At 33.7% G+C, this 16537-nt stretch overlaps 1 long non-coding RNA gene across 1 annotated transcript; it reads left to right on the plus strand.

Annotated features, from left to right (window-relative positions):
* Window positions 1-1070: 1070 nt before the first annotated feature.
* On the plus strand, window positions 1071-16319 carry LOC127850391 (uncharacterized). Its single transcript, XR_008035272.1, has 4 exons — window positions 1071-1308; window positions 11310-11382; window positions 11868-11985; window positions 12598-16319. It is a non-coding gene; the product is annotated as an uncharacterized LOC127850391 (long non-coding RNA).
* Window positions 16320-16537: the final 218 nt, after the last annotated feature.

The following is a 16537-nucleotide window of genomic DNA, read 5'->3' on the forward strand; positions in this document are numbered from 1 at the left end:
AGAAAAAAAAAATTACTAAAAAAAATAAAATCCCTACCTACCTACCCACCCAAATTTACCTGGGTCGGGTTATGCCAAACAAACAATTTTTTAAGGATGGCCTTATTAAAGCAAGATTATACGATTTTTATAAGTGTTTAATTGTAATATATTGATAAATATATGTTACCAAAATACTGAATAGGCATGAAAAATGTACACTGAAGACGACTTTCAAAAAATACAGCAAGAAGAAATTAGCCGCTGACAGGAAATTTAAAAAATCCGTAAACCTTAATTTAGATTCATATCGTACATGCATGATATACACGCTGGCGAATTCTATTGTACTGACATTCTATTGTATTGACATTTTAAATTCAGATTTTATATCTGGCTTATTTCGCATTACAGGTGTTGTTCTTAACTTTTATTTTAATATATATCGAAATATATGAATAATAAGTTTATACACATTTTATATTAATTCATACATTTTTGACAAAATCGTATATTCTCGCTCTGACACTTGATCCGTATAATCCGCCGATGTTCAAATTTAAACAAGTATTTTGTCATTAATGTCATTACAGATACATTACATTATATATTTTAATATGGAATGAGTGATGTATTGGACGTCATCATTGATGACGTTCAATTGAACGAATGATAAAGGGGGCTAAGTTTCGTTAAGTTGAGGCATATAGTCGCGATTTGTGGCGCTTGAAAACTGGCCCAGCACGTTTACTGAAATTTGACATTTTGTGTTTATGTTGGTTTGTATTGTGCTGTATTGTGCTGTTTTGTACTGTTTGGGCAATCGGTCACTTGCCTTAAATAAAGGACCAACTAATTGTTTTTAATGAAAATTCAATACTGCTCCAGCAGCTGGAGTTTCACTTCTTTATAATGTATATGAACCAGAATGCGATCTACATGTTGGCGTAGGCGTCATGTCTGCGAAAAATTTAGTTTTTTAGTATTTTGTGTTTAAATATTTTTTATGGGAAACCACACGCGCTAAGATAAACATTGTGACGTCACGTCATTAAAAGTGCTTAGGCTAGCTTCCATCTTGTTAAGAAACAAAGAAACTAACTTACGCGTTATTAATTCAATATACAGTTAGGCGTTAACTCGATAAACAACGACGTAATAATTGTGTTTGAATATCAATACGAAGTACACATGCATGTCTTTTGTGGAGATATAGTGTGCTTGTTTAGATATATATATATATACATGACATAAATCTATGTGTTATTGTGTGCGACGAGTTGAAGAAAGGTTTACACGGCGAGGCTTTCCGAGACGTGTCGGATAAATGTAAGTACACACTGGTATTAACATGGTATTCTATTTATCCGATAATATCTTTAATATACTAGTACATGATAATCATGAGACAAATACATTATTAATTTAGGGTTTAATTATTGAATCAATAAATAAACGTGAGCAGCAAATCAATTTAGTATAAACAACACGCTTACCTTAATGACGACAATAATCCAATATAATATAACAATTACAATTATGTATGATAAACACACAATCCGAAATACGTTTTTGCATTCGTTCGATGCTTTAAACAAATAAATAACTGTTAAAAACATCCAGAGAATTTAACTTAAAATAGTTTGTTTTGACAAATAAATTACGTCACACAACATACGTCACAAATTGCGCAATCAGTTGCATGCAAAATAAAAGTACGGAAAGCCGGTTTTGAGAAATGTTTATATAGAGGAGCAAAATAGTATGATATAAACAATAACAAACGATATAGTGGTGACGGACTTCTCAAAATAGGATTAATCGAAATAGTTTCATGTAAATTAAATTCCCTGCGATATCTTTGGTTACCATCATCAAATACACAGAAAAAATAAAATACAATGTAAGTATCACGTTTACTTGCATTTGTCCGACGAGTTGAAGAAAGGTTTACACGGCGAGGCTTGCCGTGAGCAACACATCATTAGCAGCATAAAGTGCGTAACAAATAAACAAAATAATCAAACATAATTATAATTTCACGTAGCACATTAAAATATCTATTGCAACTGACACCGTTTTGTAGCGAAATTTGATGACTCAATTTCAGCTTTAACAAGAGTTATAAAAAAACTTAATTTAGTATAAACGTCACGCTTACATAAATGACATCGTTAATCCAATGTTTGTAACAATAAGTTGACTACTGTAATCCAAAGTTTAAAACAAACAGTTTGAAACGATATGCACTTTCACCTTTATTAATCCATGTCTTTATCGAAACTTAGTTCAAACCACAAAATTGTATTGTATTCCTATCTATGTTTACATTTATGCATGATGAACACACAATCCGAAATACGTTTTGCATTCGTTCGATGCTTTAAACAAATAGTTTACAGATAAAAAAACACAACGTCCGCGACATGTCCTTAAATTCCAGAGAGTGTAAACAAAACTATTGTGTTTCGTCACCGAAATGACGTCACAAAATGTACTGCGTAGTACATTTCGTAATATAAAATCAAAGCGCTGATTGCATTGCAAAATGAATTCAACACACTTGAACGCAAATCTATAATGATGTTTCAATAAAATACACAGAATTTTGTAGACACAGAAAAAGGCTTAATGCTAGTCGATAGTGTTTAAGATGGGGATGTCCGACACACTGAAGTTGTTTGCTCTTTTCACGTTTTTAATATTATAGTCATGGGAATTAAAGTTCTACTTTTTAAGGTAGCTAATCGAACGGCTTCGAAACAATAAACATGTCTGCGAGTATTATGGTTAATTTCATGTGATATGTTTATTAAATTTTTGCGAGAACTTTGGTTACCATCATTAAATGCAAAAAAAAGAAATAGGTTTTCAATTTTATTTCATCTCCCCACTCATTCCATCCCGCGAAACCCTTAAGGTGTCGCAACTCTAGTAAATTTATTGATACAATATTGAAACACGTGGAACACGCAGTCAATATTAAGTCAGACATGTTCTTTATGGTCCGCAAATCTGGACCGTCCGTATACTCCGTATATAAGTATTTGCCATTAAATGATTCATTAATGTTAGTACAGCAATATTACAATTTATAAAATTACGGAACATGGAAAATTTGACTTTTATAACATTCGAAGGACAATCATCAAACACATCGAAATTCTTTATTGGCCAATTATCTATTATATTCAATCAGTCATCGTGTCAACAACTTGTGAATAGCGGATTAAAGACGCGTGAAACTAATAAAGGTGGTCGAAAAATCTGCAAACTGTAAACAACGCAAAACAATTGATAGAAACTCGGCCAGTCGGTCTGTGATTAGTGGAAGTGGAATCCGGTAACAGCCTGGCGTCATGTGAAGAACCCGTATCTAATCGATACAAACAATTATTTTAATGTGTAGTTCGGTTGTAATTCGGTGAAAAGAGGAATTCGGTTGTAATTCGGTGAAAAGTGGAATTCGGTGTTTCCATGGACCGCTAGGGAAACACACGTCTTCACTCATCGCCTACACATCACGGAATGGCAATAATTATCCCGAGAATACAACTCCAGGCTAACACACACAAGTCACATGATAACTAATCCTCCCGGCTATTACTCGTCCAGGGCAACCCACCCACATACGTCTTAACCCCGCGCAAAAAGAGACCGTAAGAACGAATGCTCCCAGCAAGCATCATTCTGATTGATCGCTGGTTCCTCACGACGAGGCACATGCGAACTTTGTGAGCTGGTCAGCGGAACTACACTCCCTCTAGTACAGTCCCTGGGCACCTCCCGTGTGCAAAAAAAGTGAAATCTGATTAATATATAATTTTTTAGGTAATTGTCTCGAAGTGTCAGAACATTTTGGCAGGACGTGCCACATGATGGTACGTTTTTTTGTAATCCAAGATGGCGTCCAATATGGTCGCCGAAAATGATACAAAATCCAGTTATCTGTTTTTCAGTCTGAATTTTCTGAAATTGAAGTAGATTCTTATTTATTCTTGAATAAACAATGGAAAACATGTTTTTTTTCCGCAAAATATGTCACTTTCCGCAATATTTTTCGACAAATATTTAAAAAAAAATGACAAAAAAGTATCTAAAAAGGCATACATATTGAAAGTGAGTGCAAACTTTCAATTATGTTGCTCGTAATTTTATTAATTATTTCAATTCTATAACTGTTTAGTGCACGGGCATCACTACTCTTTACATTGAAGCTATTTTCCTCTAAACCGGACACAGTATTGTTCACTTATACCAATTTAAAGGTGGGTGGGGTACTTATAAGTTTTAGTCAATTATGCTTGCAAATACTACAATTTTTCACATTTGTTACAACAATTTTAATTTAGAACATAACGCATTTTATTATTTTTTTTCTTAAAACATTTTTTGATGACATAAGTTCTTCTCTTTCTAATTATGTAATTTATTGTGTTTGGTTGCCATGGTAACAGTTTTGAAATACTTCTATTTCCAGTGTAAGTGCTAAAAGTTTCAAATACTCATTTTTTTTAGTTTAATGCTTTTTAATTACTTTATCGCAAAAAAATTCAAATGAGATCACACACACACACAATTAACGATGTTTGGTAATCTGTACTAGTATTCGGATATATTGAAATTGGGATAGCATTCAAATAACTGTTGAATATTGCAGTGTTTTTTTTATATAGGAGACACACTTTTATCATAAATAAGGTTTCAAATATAACAAATATAAGATTGACATATAATCAATGGTGTTTATTAATTGATATCACATTAAGTAATTGCATAATTTATAACAAACGTGTGTAAATCTGTAACAGATAAAAAGTAAATGGTTGTATAATGATCACCTTATAATTACAATATACAAACTATGGAAGAATAAAATACTTCATTTTTCAGCGGCATGATTAACGCAAACCATAGCTTGGGTACATAACTGTGCTGTTATCGAATTCGACAATGAGCCAAGTACACGCATAACACTTTACACCACAAGCTAGATACAATACAAATACCTTGCATTCAAGCTATAATCAATGTTAAATTTACATATCAACATATGTGCATGTACTATACACATTTGCACTGAATATATGAAGAACATGAGCAAATCTGTAACAAAGTCAGTCAAAATATTTATATAAAGCGTTATATTTTTTACATTCTAAATAATCACAATACAAAGAAGAAATATAACTTCTGTCACCAACAGTCGGTCGTCATCATCTTAGACTATACCTTAATCTTTATAAATAATTAAATGTTTACATAAATAACTATGTATATTAAAATTGCAACAGAGGACAGATATATGTATATGACTGTATAATTATCATAATGTAATCACAATAAGTAATAAGACAGAAATATCAATCACAATAAGTAATAAGACAGATATTTATCATTTTTTACAAATTGTATACCTAACGAAACATACCTTTCTTGTAAGGACTATACCTTTATCATTATAACTAATGCAATATTAATATGCACTTAAATATTTTTCCCACATTGCAACAGGTGATTATTTGGTAAAATTTGTAACAAGTAGTTGATTGTATAATCACAATAAATAAAACGAAAAAAACACATTTCATTCATCATCATAATGTATAACTTACGCAAAATAAAGGAGTCAATTACCGTGATAACTCTTGTAAAGATTGCATGTTTAAACAAGCTAAACTATACCTGTACAAAACCATGACGTTTGATATGTTTGACATTATGTTCAAATCAAATCCTAATTTTGACAATGAGTTGCGATACATTCAATTTATAGACTGCAAACCCGAATAATCACTGTTGTTGAATGCTGTTGAGTTTACAAATACCACTGGTACTGAAAGAAGTAAGTACATGTGGGTTCTTGCAGCAGCCAGCTGATTTCCCACTTTTACACTGGCAGTAAATACAACAAGGTACACCAGCTTTCCTGCATACACAACGCTTTGTAGAACATTTTGTGCAGGAACATACCGACACAAGATTTTTTTGGGCTTGACTGTAGTAAAAATCAAACTTTCTCTTCAAACCCAAAGTATGTCGGATGTTCTTTGACTTCAATAAGACAGTGAATTTGCATGTAGCAAACATATAGACATCTTAGTATGTGAAAACGTATGGCTGCAGTTGTCGGTGGAAGTTCAGACAAGTCCATTGCTCTACTCTGGTGACACAACGTATATCTTAACTCATCCATTGCTTTACAAGGCGTGCCGGGCTTTGTTTCTTTAACCAGGTAGTTTTCTGCTTTTGAAATCGCTAGGTCTTGCTCATGTTTGTCAAGGCTTCTACCAAAGTTCTCTAAATACTGTTCCGGGCATACTTTCAACGCTGACAATTTTGTCCCCAACTTTCTCGTCATATAACATCCAGTTAAAATATGAGCAGCTATCAAAACTTTACACACAGCCGGCATCGTGTGTGCAATCTTGTACAATGGAATATATCGAGTGGAGTTTCCTATTCCTGCACGGATCCAAAGTTCCTGCAGTCCACGTAATTGAGCATGCTGAAGAAGTGAAGTGCTAATACTACGACATCTTTATCACCAGAAACGATAACACATCGTCTTGATCCTTCGGCAGTTGCATTGACGGCATGGGGAATCATTCGCACATCGGCTTCTTCCATTTAAAGATCCAGCTCAGGCAGGGGATTCAATGTTTTATTTACAGATACACAAGGTGTTTCGTGTTCTGGTTGATCTGTTCTGCTTACAACAATGTGTATATTGTGTTGCCACTTACATCCAAGAATCGCAGTTCAAGAGTAGGTATTGAAGCCTTGTCTTGTTCTTTCCTTATGGCCAAAATGTTTCCATGCGTCCTGGTAGTTGGGTGTCTTCCCTAACTGTACTTACACTTCAACACCGTTATTGCGAACACCGATAATCCGAAGTCACCGTTATTTCGAAGTATTTTTCCGGTCCCGATTTTGGTTCTTCTTTGTTTAATGTAAAATTTCATTGTTAATCCGAACTTCGTTAAACCGAAAAAATCGTTAATTCGAATTGATTCTGTCGGTCCCAACACTATAATTCGCACCTAATCATCAATCTTTAATCCGAAGTCAAAGCTGCAAAACGCTGAGCATAATTTCACACCTTTGTCGTCTGGGCGTGGTGCGTCAAAAGCTGATAATTACACCTTTGTCGTCTGCGCGTATCGTGTTAATTTTATAATGTCGTCAAAAGCCGATAATTACTATTTATGTAGTTTGCATTCTTTAGTAACAAATAAACGTGTCAAGTTAGGTCTGAGTAAATGTTGTCAAAGGAAATTCATCTTATATAAACTCTACCTTCTGCGAGCAAAACACGGGCGGAAGTGAGTTCTTCCATCTCCTTGACAAATAGGACAAATATGTTACACGCGTCCATTTTAATGCTGTTCAGAGAGACATGGCGTCTTATTTACAAAAAATGTTAATCCATTTCCGAAGATGTATTCATCTGTATTTACGTCATGTATGACAATTTGTGCTATTCGTTATATTTTATATGGTCTGGTAATTTGTGCTATTCGTTATATTTTATATGTTCTGATAATTTGTGCATATTCATTATATTTAATATGTTCTGTACTTAGAGAAAACATAAAAAGTAGAACAAGAATCGTTTTATTCCTTCGTTTGTTACAAGTAGAAATCTATTGCAATCTGACAAAAAAAGTAAACAATTATTAATAGTAGCGTGTAACCGAACCATGCGAATTCCACAGAATTATTACAGAATCTGATAAGTCGTCTGTCAAATGTTTATTTCGAATTATCGTTAATCCGAAGTTTTTTTAACGGTCCCGACGACTTCGAAATAACGGTGTTGAAGTGTATTTCAATCGGTTTTGTATTACCTCGTCTGGTTCTCTCTGAATCGTAAATGGACTTTTTTTTGTATGTGTCAAATGCGAAATCGATTCTGGCAGGTTTACTGCATATGAATAGGGTCATTTTGATGAAGGATTCGCAGAGGTCACCAAATGTACGTATATTTATGAGGGAGACTTTTCACACATTAGCCATTAGATAAACTGTTGGAATCTCTTGCCATACTGATTGTGATGACCTTTCCGTTCCGGCTTTAAATTTCTCGAGCTCATGAACGAGGGTACTTTTCTGCGGCTTTGTTATGAAACCCTCTTCATCAAACATGCAATTTGATTGCACAAGATCATATTTGAAAATTGCTTTTGTACAATGGCCTCTTGCTTGGCGTATTTCAATGCTTCTGTGTCCTAAAGCCACATCTTTATTTGTTTGCTTCTTTTTGGACAAGACTCCTGAAGGTTACTGTGCACTGATTAAATTGCATGTCTTGATGATGTTTCTGTGGATGGTTTCAGAAAGGGTCTTATCTTTCAAAACTAATCTCTCTCGGCGAAATTTAGTGTACAGCTCTTTGCCCTTTTCTTTGACGTTTGTCATGAGCTCACGAATTTCATCGGTCATGACCTCCTGTGTAATAGTTTTGTCTTGCTTTGGATCAGTATTGCAGGTGACTTTGAAAGGGTTTTCATACAGCTTAATGTATTCCATCATGTATGTTACATTTTTCTCTCTTGCCTTTGTTTCAGAAACTGAAAATTCATGATGTACTGTTAGCTTATGAAGAAAAGGCTTTGCTCTGTCAATTTCTCTATAAAGAGTGCTTAACGATATAATCTCATGATATATCATTTCCCACTCAGAGACAAAATCCTTCTTTCTAGAATTTCCAATGATGCCACCGCTGCTCTTCTGTGACTTGTTTGTAGTCTGCTCTAAACTCTGGTCTGCCGCAACAGCTTTACTTTTCCTGATGTTCGTTTGACAACAATTATTCCTTTCATGAAATTAGAGTGTATATCAAATAATTCGTACAGTCAAACATTGCAAAAAAAGGAAAATGAATTGGACTATATAAAGATGTAGAATCCAATCCCTTCTCGATCTGCCCGAACATGTTTTGTCTGACAACCTCTATGAATTGATCCCAATAAAGAAATGTCTCGCTTTTTGAACTTTTCTCTTTTATGAATACTGCAAACGTTCGGTACATATCTTCTGCTGTAATTTCGAATGTATCTTACAGCTGTAAACTTCTTTCCATATCCTTTGCTACTACAGCTTGAAGATTTTCTAATGTTTCAAACTCTCTTTCGTATTCTGAAATTCCATGCTCCTCAAATAATGCTCTCCAATGAAGGCGTTCCATGGCTTCACCTTACAATAATATGCCTTTAAACGAGCGTGCATTATGGGAACCGGCTAATACCGACTGAACAACGTTCGGACCAAATACAGAATTTTTCACCCATATATTTTCAGCACCGCTGTTTCTAAGGTAGCGTTCAATACAGCCAAAGAATACCTTATTCATGTGGAATGACCTAAGCAAAAGTACAATGTCGGAAAAAACCCTTCGGATTAGCCAAAATAAGTTCACGTGCTATTTGATACACACCTTCATTGCATGTCACAGGAAGATTCTTTTGGTCAAGTTGTACTTTGTACTAATACCTTCTGGAAGTTCTTTAGGGTAGTGTTTACGGTGTGGTAATCAGTGACAGGATAGGGGATTACTGGCAGAAATCCAACTGCAATTTCAGGCACATCAGCTTTTGACATGAGGGAAATAAATGCTCTCCAGGAAGGTATTAACTGGATCGTTTTTTTCATATGTGGCATATCGCTATCAGTGTTGTCTGTGTCCGGTAAAATAATTCTGCTCAATACCCATGCTGTATCGCTTTGACGTACTTGTTCTTGCTTTTCTTCATATTCTGCAATTGCGTCATTGCATACTATGAACTCCGCATTTAGCCGTGGTTTTCTTGAGGGCCTAGTATACGGTTGTAGACATTGGCATTGTAGTGTTCCTTGAAACGGTTTTGATCCATGAATGATACGCGTCTATGAAATTAATGTCTTCTGTTCATGACAGTTGTCTTTTCCTAAAAAAGGACAGACACGGTGTCATTGCTTCTATTGATCCCCGATAATGTAGCTTCTTCGTGGTCGAAATTTTTAAATGCTGCGGTTGTGAACATGTCTTTGTGAAAATGACTTTGTAATGGCACTATTTCTGAACTTGTCGTTACAATTAAGAATGCCATATCAGTGTGGTATTTTTCCAGTTCATTGTAACTTTTGCCTTAGCCAAATTGATTCATTCAGGTAATTAGCTCTCTACTTTTGCATTTGTCATGTATCGATTGTGCATTCATTATGTGCAACGGAGTTCTTTTTCTGTCATTGTGCAGGTTGAAATAGATCACTTGAAAAAGTGCCTTCATTCTGGTTGTTTTTCTCTCTCTGTGATCTTCTTTTTCTTCTCTTCTCGCTCCATCTATAACATCATCTGTAGAAATATCATGGTCGTGAATGGTTTCATCATTATCATCAACATTATCGTCGCCATTGTCCTCCTCCTCCTCCTCCTCCTCATCATCATCATCATGGTTTCATTTAGCACTATCTAGTTCTCATTCATTCTCATCCCCGTTGTCAGAATCATCAGATGTGTTGTTGTCAATATTGTTTCCACAGTTGTCATAAACAGCATCGGTACCACAATCAGTAGATATTTTGTGCTATTTTGAACCCCGTCTCAAAGAAAGTATCGAAGAATATGTTTCATGCTGTAGGCATCTTTGTGTTGTCCCAAGAATCTGTGTATAGAAAATTTGTAACGTTAAAGCAAGTTTAAAATATGCAACAACATATAACAACATAATAATACCTCAAAGAAGCGTTTTCTGCCTTGAATTTAATTATTTCAGAACTTTAACAATAAATGCAAATGCAAAATGATGTTCAAGGACTTTTAAAATCGGCTTGACATAAGTTGCTTAGAAACGGGCACGGTAAAAATCAAGATGACTGCCGTCGATTGCAAATAAACAAGTGTGACTTTTTAAAGTCAAAAAACAATGGATGTAAACAATTATGTCATTAATTTGAAGAAATGTGCACAATAGGACTACAATTTGATAGCTGCTACTTATTTTGTATGAATTATTTAATAATGACATTAACTGTAAGAGACAAATGTATATCTTCAAACGGGAATTAGGAACATTTTAACAATAACAATGGAGTAAAAATCGATAGTATGAAGGAAAACTTATTCTAGCCAAAACATGTGATATTAGTGGCTGGTCTGTAATATATCATTAATTATATATTTATTATATGACCAGGCAAGGAAAAGCAACATGAATGAATGAACAATGAAAACAATTTTACTGTTGTAAAGGAAATTCAAGTAACTAGTTTCAATGTAATTTTATATTTACATTTAAATAATGTACTATGCACTGGGTTCTTACAATACTGATGTTGATTGTTTACAGATGTTCTTCACTTTCTTTCCAACATGCCAGTTGCGTCCGCTGTAGGATCAGTACAATCAACGGAACACTTAAGGTATATGAAATAATGTTTCTAAAATAATATTAACACAAACACAGCTATCAATGGAGAAGTAAAGGTAAGAACAAGGTATTGATAAAATAACACAAATACTTATAAAAGTGAAAATTATTTAAATACGTTTATATATATACAAATTCTACTTCCAAAACGTCTACTACAATATTCTGTTAATTGTAATGTGTACCAATAAAATCACTATAGGAGTAAGTGCTAATTCTAGTATATACTTGTATTCATTAAATTTACTACTACTAGTAGTTTTGACTTTAACTACTTGTTTTTAATGATAATAGTCGTTGCTGTCTCACCAACCACACTTCTATCAATAATACTATTGTTATTTGTGATAATTATATTATGTACTATTTAATGATCAAATGCTGTTAAGAATGCTGTATGTAAAATATCTGTCACTACATATACTTCATCCTACAATTTGCTAGTGTTTATTGCATATGTAATTGTTTTAACTTCAGTGAGTGCTGATATAAAGGGCCAGTAAAGAAACCAAAGAAGTTCGCAACCAAGTCAGATGAACTTCAGTACTGGCAGATACAATATTTCAAGGGGGATGTGCAAAAACAGGAACGGGAGGTAAAAATGTGATAACAATGTGACATTATGTATTCCATATAATGATTCAAATATCATACTTACAAATAAATTCATCATCAATAATTATTTGTATATACAAAGGTATTCATTTATGACAATTAATTGAATAAGATATCAAATGACACGAGCAGCAAAATAAAACTTATTAAAAATAATATATACTGGTAATTATTTAAATACTTGAATTAAAAGATAATTTTAGAAAACAAACATAAATAATATTAAGTCCAAACGTGCAATAACACTTTTTTTTAAAATAAATACAATAATAAAACATTAACATTAAAAAAAATGTTTTCATATTATTAAGTAAATTTTAAAGTATTATGCGCAAATACCAGTTCTGGAAATCAGTGATTGAAAATTATGATGTATGAATATTGTATTTTTTTATAAGTATAATTATATTCAGAATACAGTGTTTCTATATCTCTATTGAAAATCACAAATACTGACTTTTGTTTGTTTTGTACATATCATCTACTTATCTTACTGTACTGTTAATGCATAAAAAATCAAATTGATCTATTAAGTTTCAGTTATAATTACTTGTTAAGAATCAGTCTTTAAGTATGCAATATTATGTTTCAGAAACAAACTAGTTGATATAAAGATACGCATGCTGCTGGCAGAGAAAAAGAGACGTGACCAGAAAGTTGTTGATAATTTCATTAATGGGGCATATTTCGAGGACTAATGATCATGGTGCCATTAAGTTTGTTGCCTCAGTGGAAACCATTTGCATTACATGTAAATGAACAAATTTATCAACTCTTTGACTGAGAATAATAGTTTACAATTTGCTATTTTGCTTTATTGAAAACAAAATAATTAACATTGATTATTTTAAATGTTGTTCAGCAAATAATTGTGTTAGATTATACCCTTTATATTTAATGTCCTTACATAAATGCGAGAAACAATTTTTCTCCATTACGCGAAATATCTATTCACAATATATTCACGTATGTGTATCCCGCTTGCGTGGCCGTTCACTGCAAGATTGAATACTGCATCATTATTTTCTTAATTTTCATCAGAATCCCCAATGTCAGGTTCGTTGAGTTTGATGCAAATATTGTACAGTATCACGCATGCTGTTGTTATCTTGCAAATCTTTGCCTGCGACAATCTAACCTGCAAATATTGAAATAATATTACTGTTATGGGCACATTAAATATAGAAACCTTTAATGATTTATAGGTTAAATTATGTAATGAACATTTACTAATTTTTTCTGTAAGAAAATAATTGACTTTCTCGAACATTGCATATGTATGATATTGTTTTTCAAATCTAGTATTGACATTTGTAATTATTCTAAATATTATTATTGGATAAGTAGTATGTGTGCGTACCTGCGCGTGCGTGCGTGTGGGTGCGTGAGTGTGCGTGTGCACGTGAGTGTGCATGTATGTATGTAGTATTATTATTATCATTTTTTGTATTATTTTTAAAATGTCCAGGGTTGAAAGATAATTAGAAATCAAAGTCATTTAAATGCAATAAAAAAGTAAATATGAAAATGCATAGTGTTATTGTTAGATGGCAATGTACATATTCACTGTGTGATAATTTGGTTGAAAAGTGTTCTACCTACTTTGCTTCATTAAAAAATACCTCATAGTGTAGAACAGCAAATCTACGCTTGAGTCTCCCAAAGCTCCTTTCAATGGCTGCTCGTGTCCAGGCGTGGGCTTGCTGATACCATTCCTTGGCCACAGAATCCGTCGCCAGAAAAGGAGTCATCATGTACACTTTGCATTGGTGACTGGGGAATATGAAATTTAATTACAATTGTAAATAGTATTAAAATATTTAATGATCTGCTGTTTATAAATAAATATTGGCAACTATGAGAGACGTTTTATACTGGTACAAATCTATAAGTCGTGGGTTAGAAGCAGCTTCCCGGTTAGCTCATATAGTGTCAGGGTTCGAGATCTACATGGTGACTATAATGAAGTTATATGGTAAAAAATATGACGTCTGCGTCTAAGTTTTAAGGCAGGAGGACTAATTGTGCGTTGTCAGAAAAATTGGCTTAGTTGATAAAGTAAGTGTTCCCTAGACGAACACCGAACTAGATGCTATTTTATTTCCGCGATTACTTAATAATATTCAAACCTCTTTTCCATTAAAATGAATATATAACGCGTTTACTTAGCTAAAACAATTTTAACATACTCACTATCTTCTAACAGCACACCATCTGCAAAGTTCTGATTTTCCCGCTCCAGTTTGGCACAGAGACCCGACGTCTTGAATATGTGGCTATCATGGCATGACCCTAGGCAACTGGCATTGACACTTGTAAATTTCCCTGTATGACAAAATAACACAACACAAACTATACATGAACACGAAGACACTGTATTTGGAAATTTAAATCCCAAATCAATGTTATTTTTCATGAAGCATAATTTACCCTTTCAATAACCGTTTCAAGTAACGACCGCTTTGACTTTTGAAATGCTTCAATTTATTATATCCAATGTTTGGAATATTTCCATTACTTTTTTATCAAACAAAATAAACATGCAACCATTTGTTGAAGAAAAATTGATAACATGTTAGTTGTACATGTGAAACTTTGTATATATTAAATAACTAGATATACGTTTATAGTTTACTGAGTATTTGACTTGATTAATATAGAAATGTCAATGCTAACAATGCTTATACAAATTCCGGTTCCGGTTTCTGAGTACCAGACGGGCGCTGAAAATTGTGAATAAGAAATTGTGTATTCCTCCTAATATATCCCCCTCTCATAGCCAAATCCCAGGTCTCCCTTACAAAATCCGGTTCCGGTTTTTGAGTACCAAATGGACGCTGAAAATTGTGTATAAGAAATTTTGTATTCCTCCTAATAAAGCCCCCTCTCATAACCAAATGACAGGTCTCCGTTTACAATACTGAGTGCATTCCCAGATGGAAAGGTGTGGACCCCAGCTCTGAAGTCTTTCAGAGAATATTGTTAAAAAATATTAATGTCACATCGCTGGAAAATCCAAGATGGTCGACATTTGAATTGCTAAGAAATAGTATGTGCTGTGATTGAGACTTATTAAATGAAAAACATTCATAAGAGATATTATTTGCTGCGATAGTGACTGATTAAATGAAAAACATTGTCTAATCATGAGAAACAAAAAAATGGTAGAATGCCTCAGGAATCTGGCAATAGAAATGACCAAGTCAAATCCCATGAACATAGCGAAAGCACTGTTGATGAAAATAAATGCTCTCTGTGTGAAATTTATCTGGATGAGGAAGAAGCTAGGATGCAATGTGAACTTTGTAACAATTGGTTTTGATATGTGCTGAAGTAAAACAACTTTTTATGATGAGCTTAATAAAGATAACCAAGGTATCTGGTATTGTAATGGATGTAAAAAGGTAATACCGGATGTGCGTAAAGTGCTGAATGTAGTGAGTGCCATGAAAATGTATCATAATGAAATAGTCGTCTTACAACAATTGAAAGTAAGCTTCAAAATGTAGGCGCAAATGCTGAGTTAAATATGGATTTTAAAATTGATCAAGCTTTGTATGATCAAAGAGAACGTGAGGTAAGAAACACAACATTATACTGTACAATTTACCAGAATCAAACGCTCAGACAAACGAGGACAAACTAACTGAAGATGAAGAAAATATCAGAAAGATATGTGAATTTGTTCAAAATCATGAAAAGTGTGAACCGATAGAGATTAAATAAACCAAGAGACTGGGTGAAATACAAAGAGGTCCAAAGGCCAGACCTAGACCGATGAAAGTAGTTCTTCAAAGAGATATTGAAAAAGCGAAAGTCGTACGAAACGGTAAAAAACTGAGAGAAAGTGAATAAAAGGTAGTTTTACACCTGATTACACAAGAAGACAAAGGGAATTGAATAATACAATGAAAAATGAGGTAGCAAAAAGACGAGAACATGATCCTTCCTTCGCTTATCGTAAGTTAAAGAATGAACTGTATGGAAGAGGTAGTTATGTTGGTAATTCGAATGGTACGGAAGGTTCAGAAAATGGGTCAAATGAAACCTATCGAAAAGTAAAAAACGTAGAGTCAATTGTCCAAGTGCTAATATCCATATTCCTACTCCATACGAATCACAACAGGGTGCAAAAAGAGAGACGCGTCAAAGTAATGCGGTGTCTAGTCTTCTAAATATTATTATTGAATAAGAAGTATGTGTGCGTGCCTGCGCGTGCGTGCGTGTGGGTGCGTGAGTGTGCGTGTGCACGTGAGTGTGCATGTATGTATGTAGTATAATTATTATCATTTTTTGTATTATTTTAAAAATGTCCAGGGTTGAAAAATAATTAGAAATCAAAGTCATTTAAATGCAATAAAAAAGTAAATATGAAAATGCATAGTGTTATTGTTAGATGGCAATGTACATATTAACTGTGTGATACTTTGGTTGAAAAGTGTTCTACCTACTTTGCTTCATTAAAAAATACCTCATAGTGTAGAACAGCAAATCTACGCTTGAGTCTCCCAAAGCTCCTTTCAATGGCTGCT

The sequence above is a fragment of the Dreissena polymorpha genome, chromosome 1, assembly GCF_020536995.1.
Source record: "Dreissena polymorpha isolate Duluth1 chromosome 1, UMN_Dpol_1.0, whole genome shotgun sequence".
Taxonomy (NCBI): Eukaryota; Metazoa; Mollusca; class Bivalvia; order Myida; family Dreissenidae; genus Dreissena; species Dreissena polymorpha.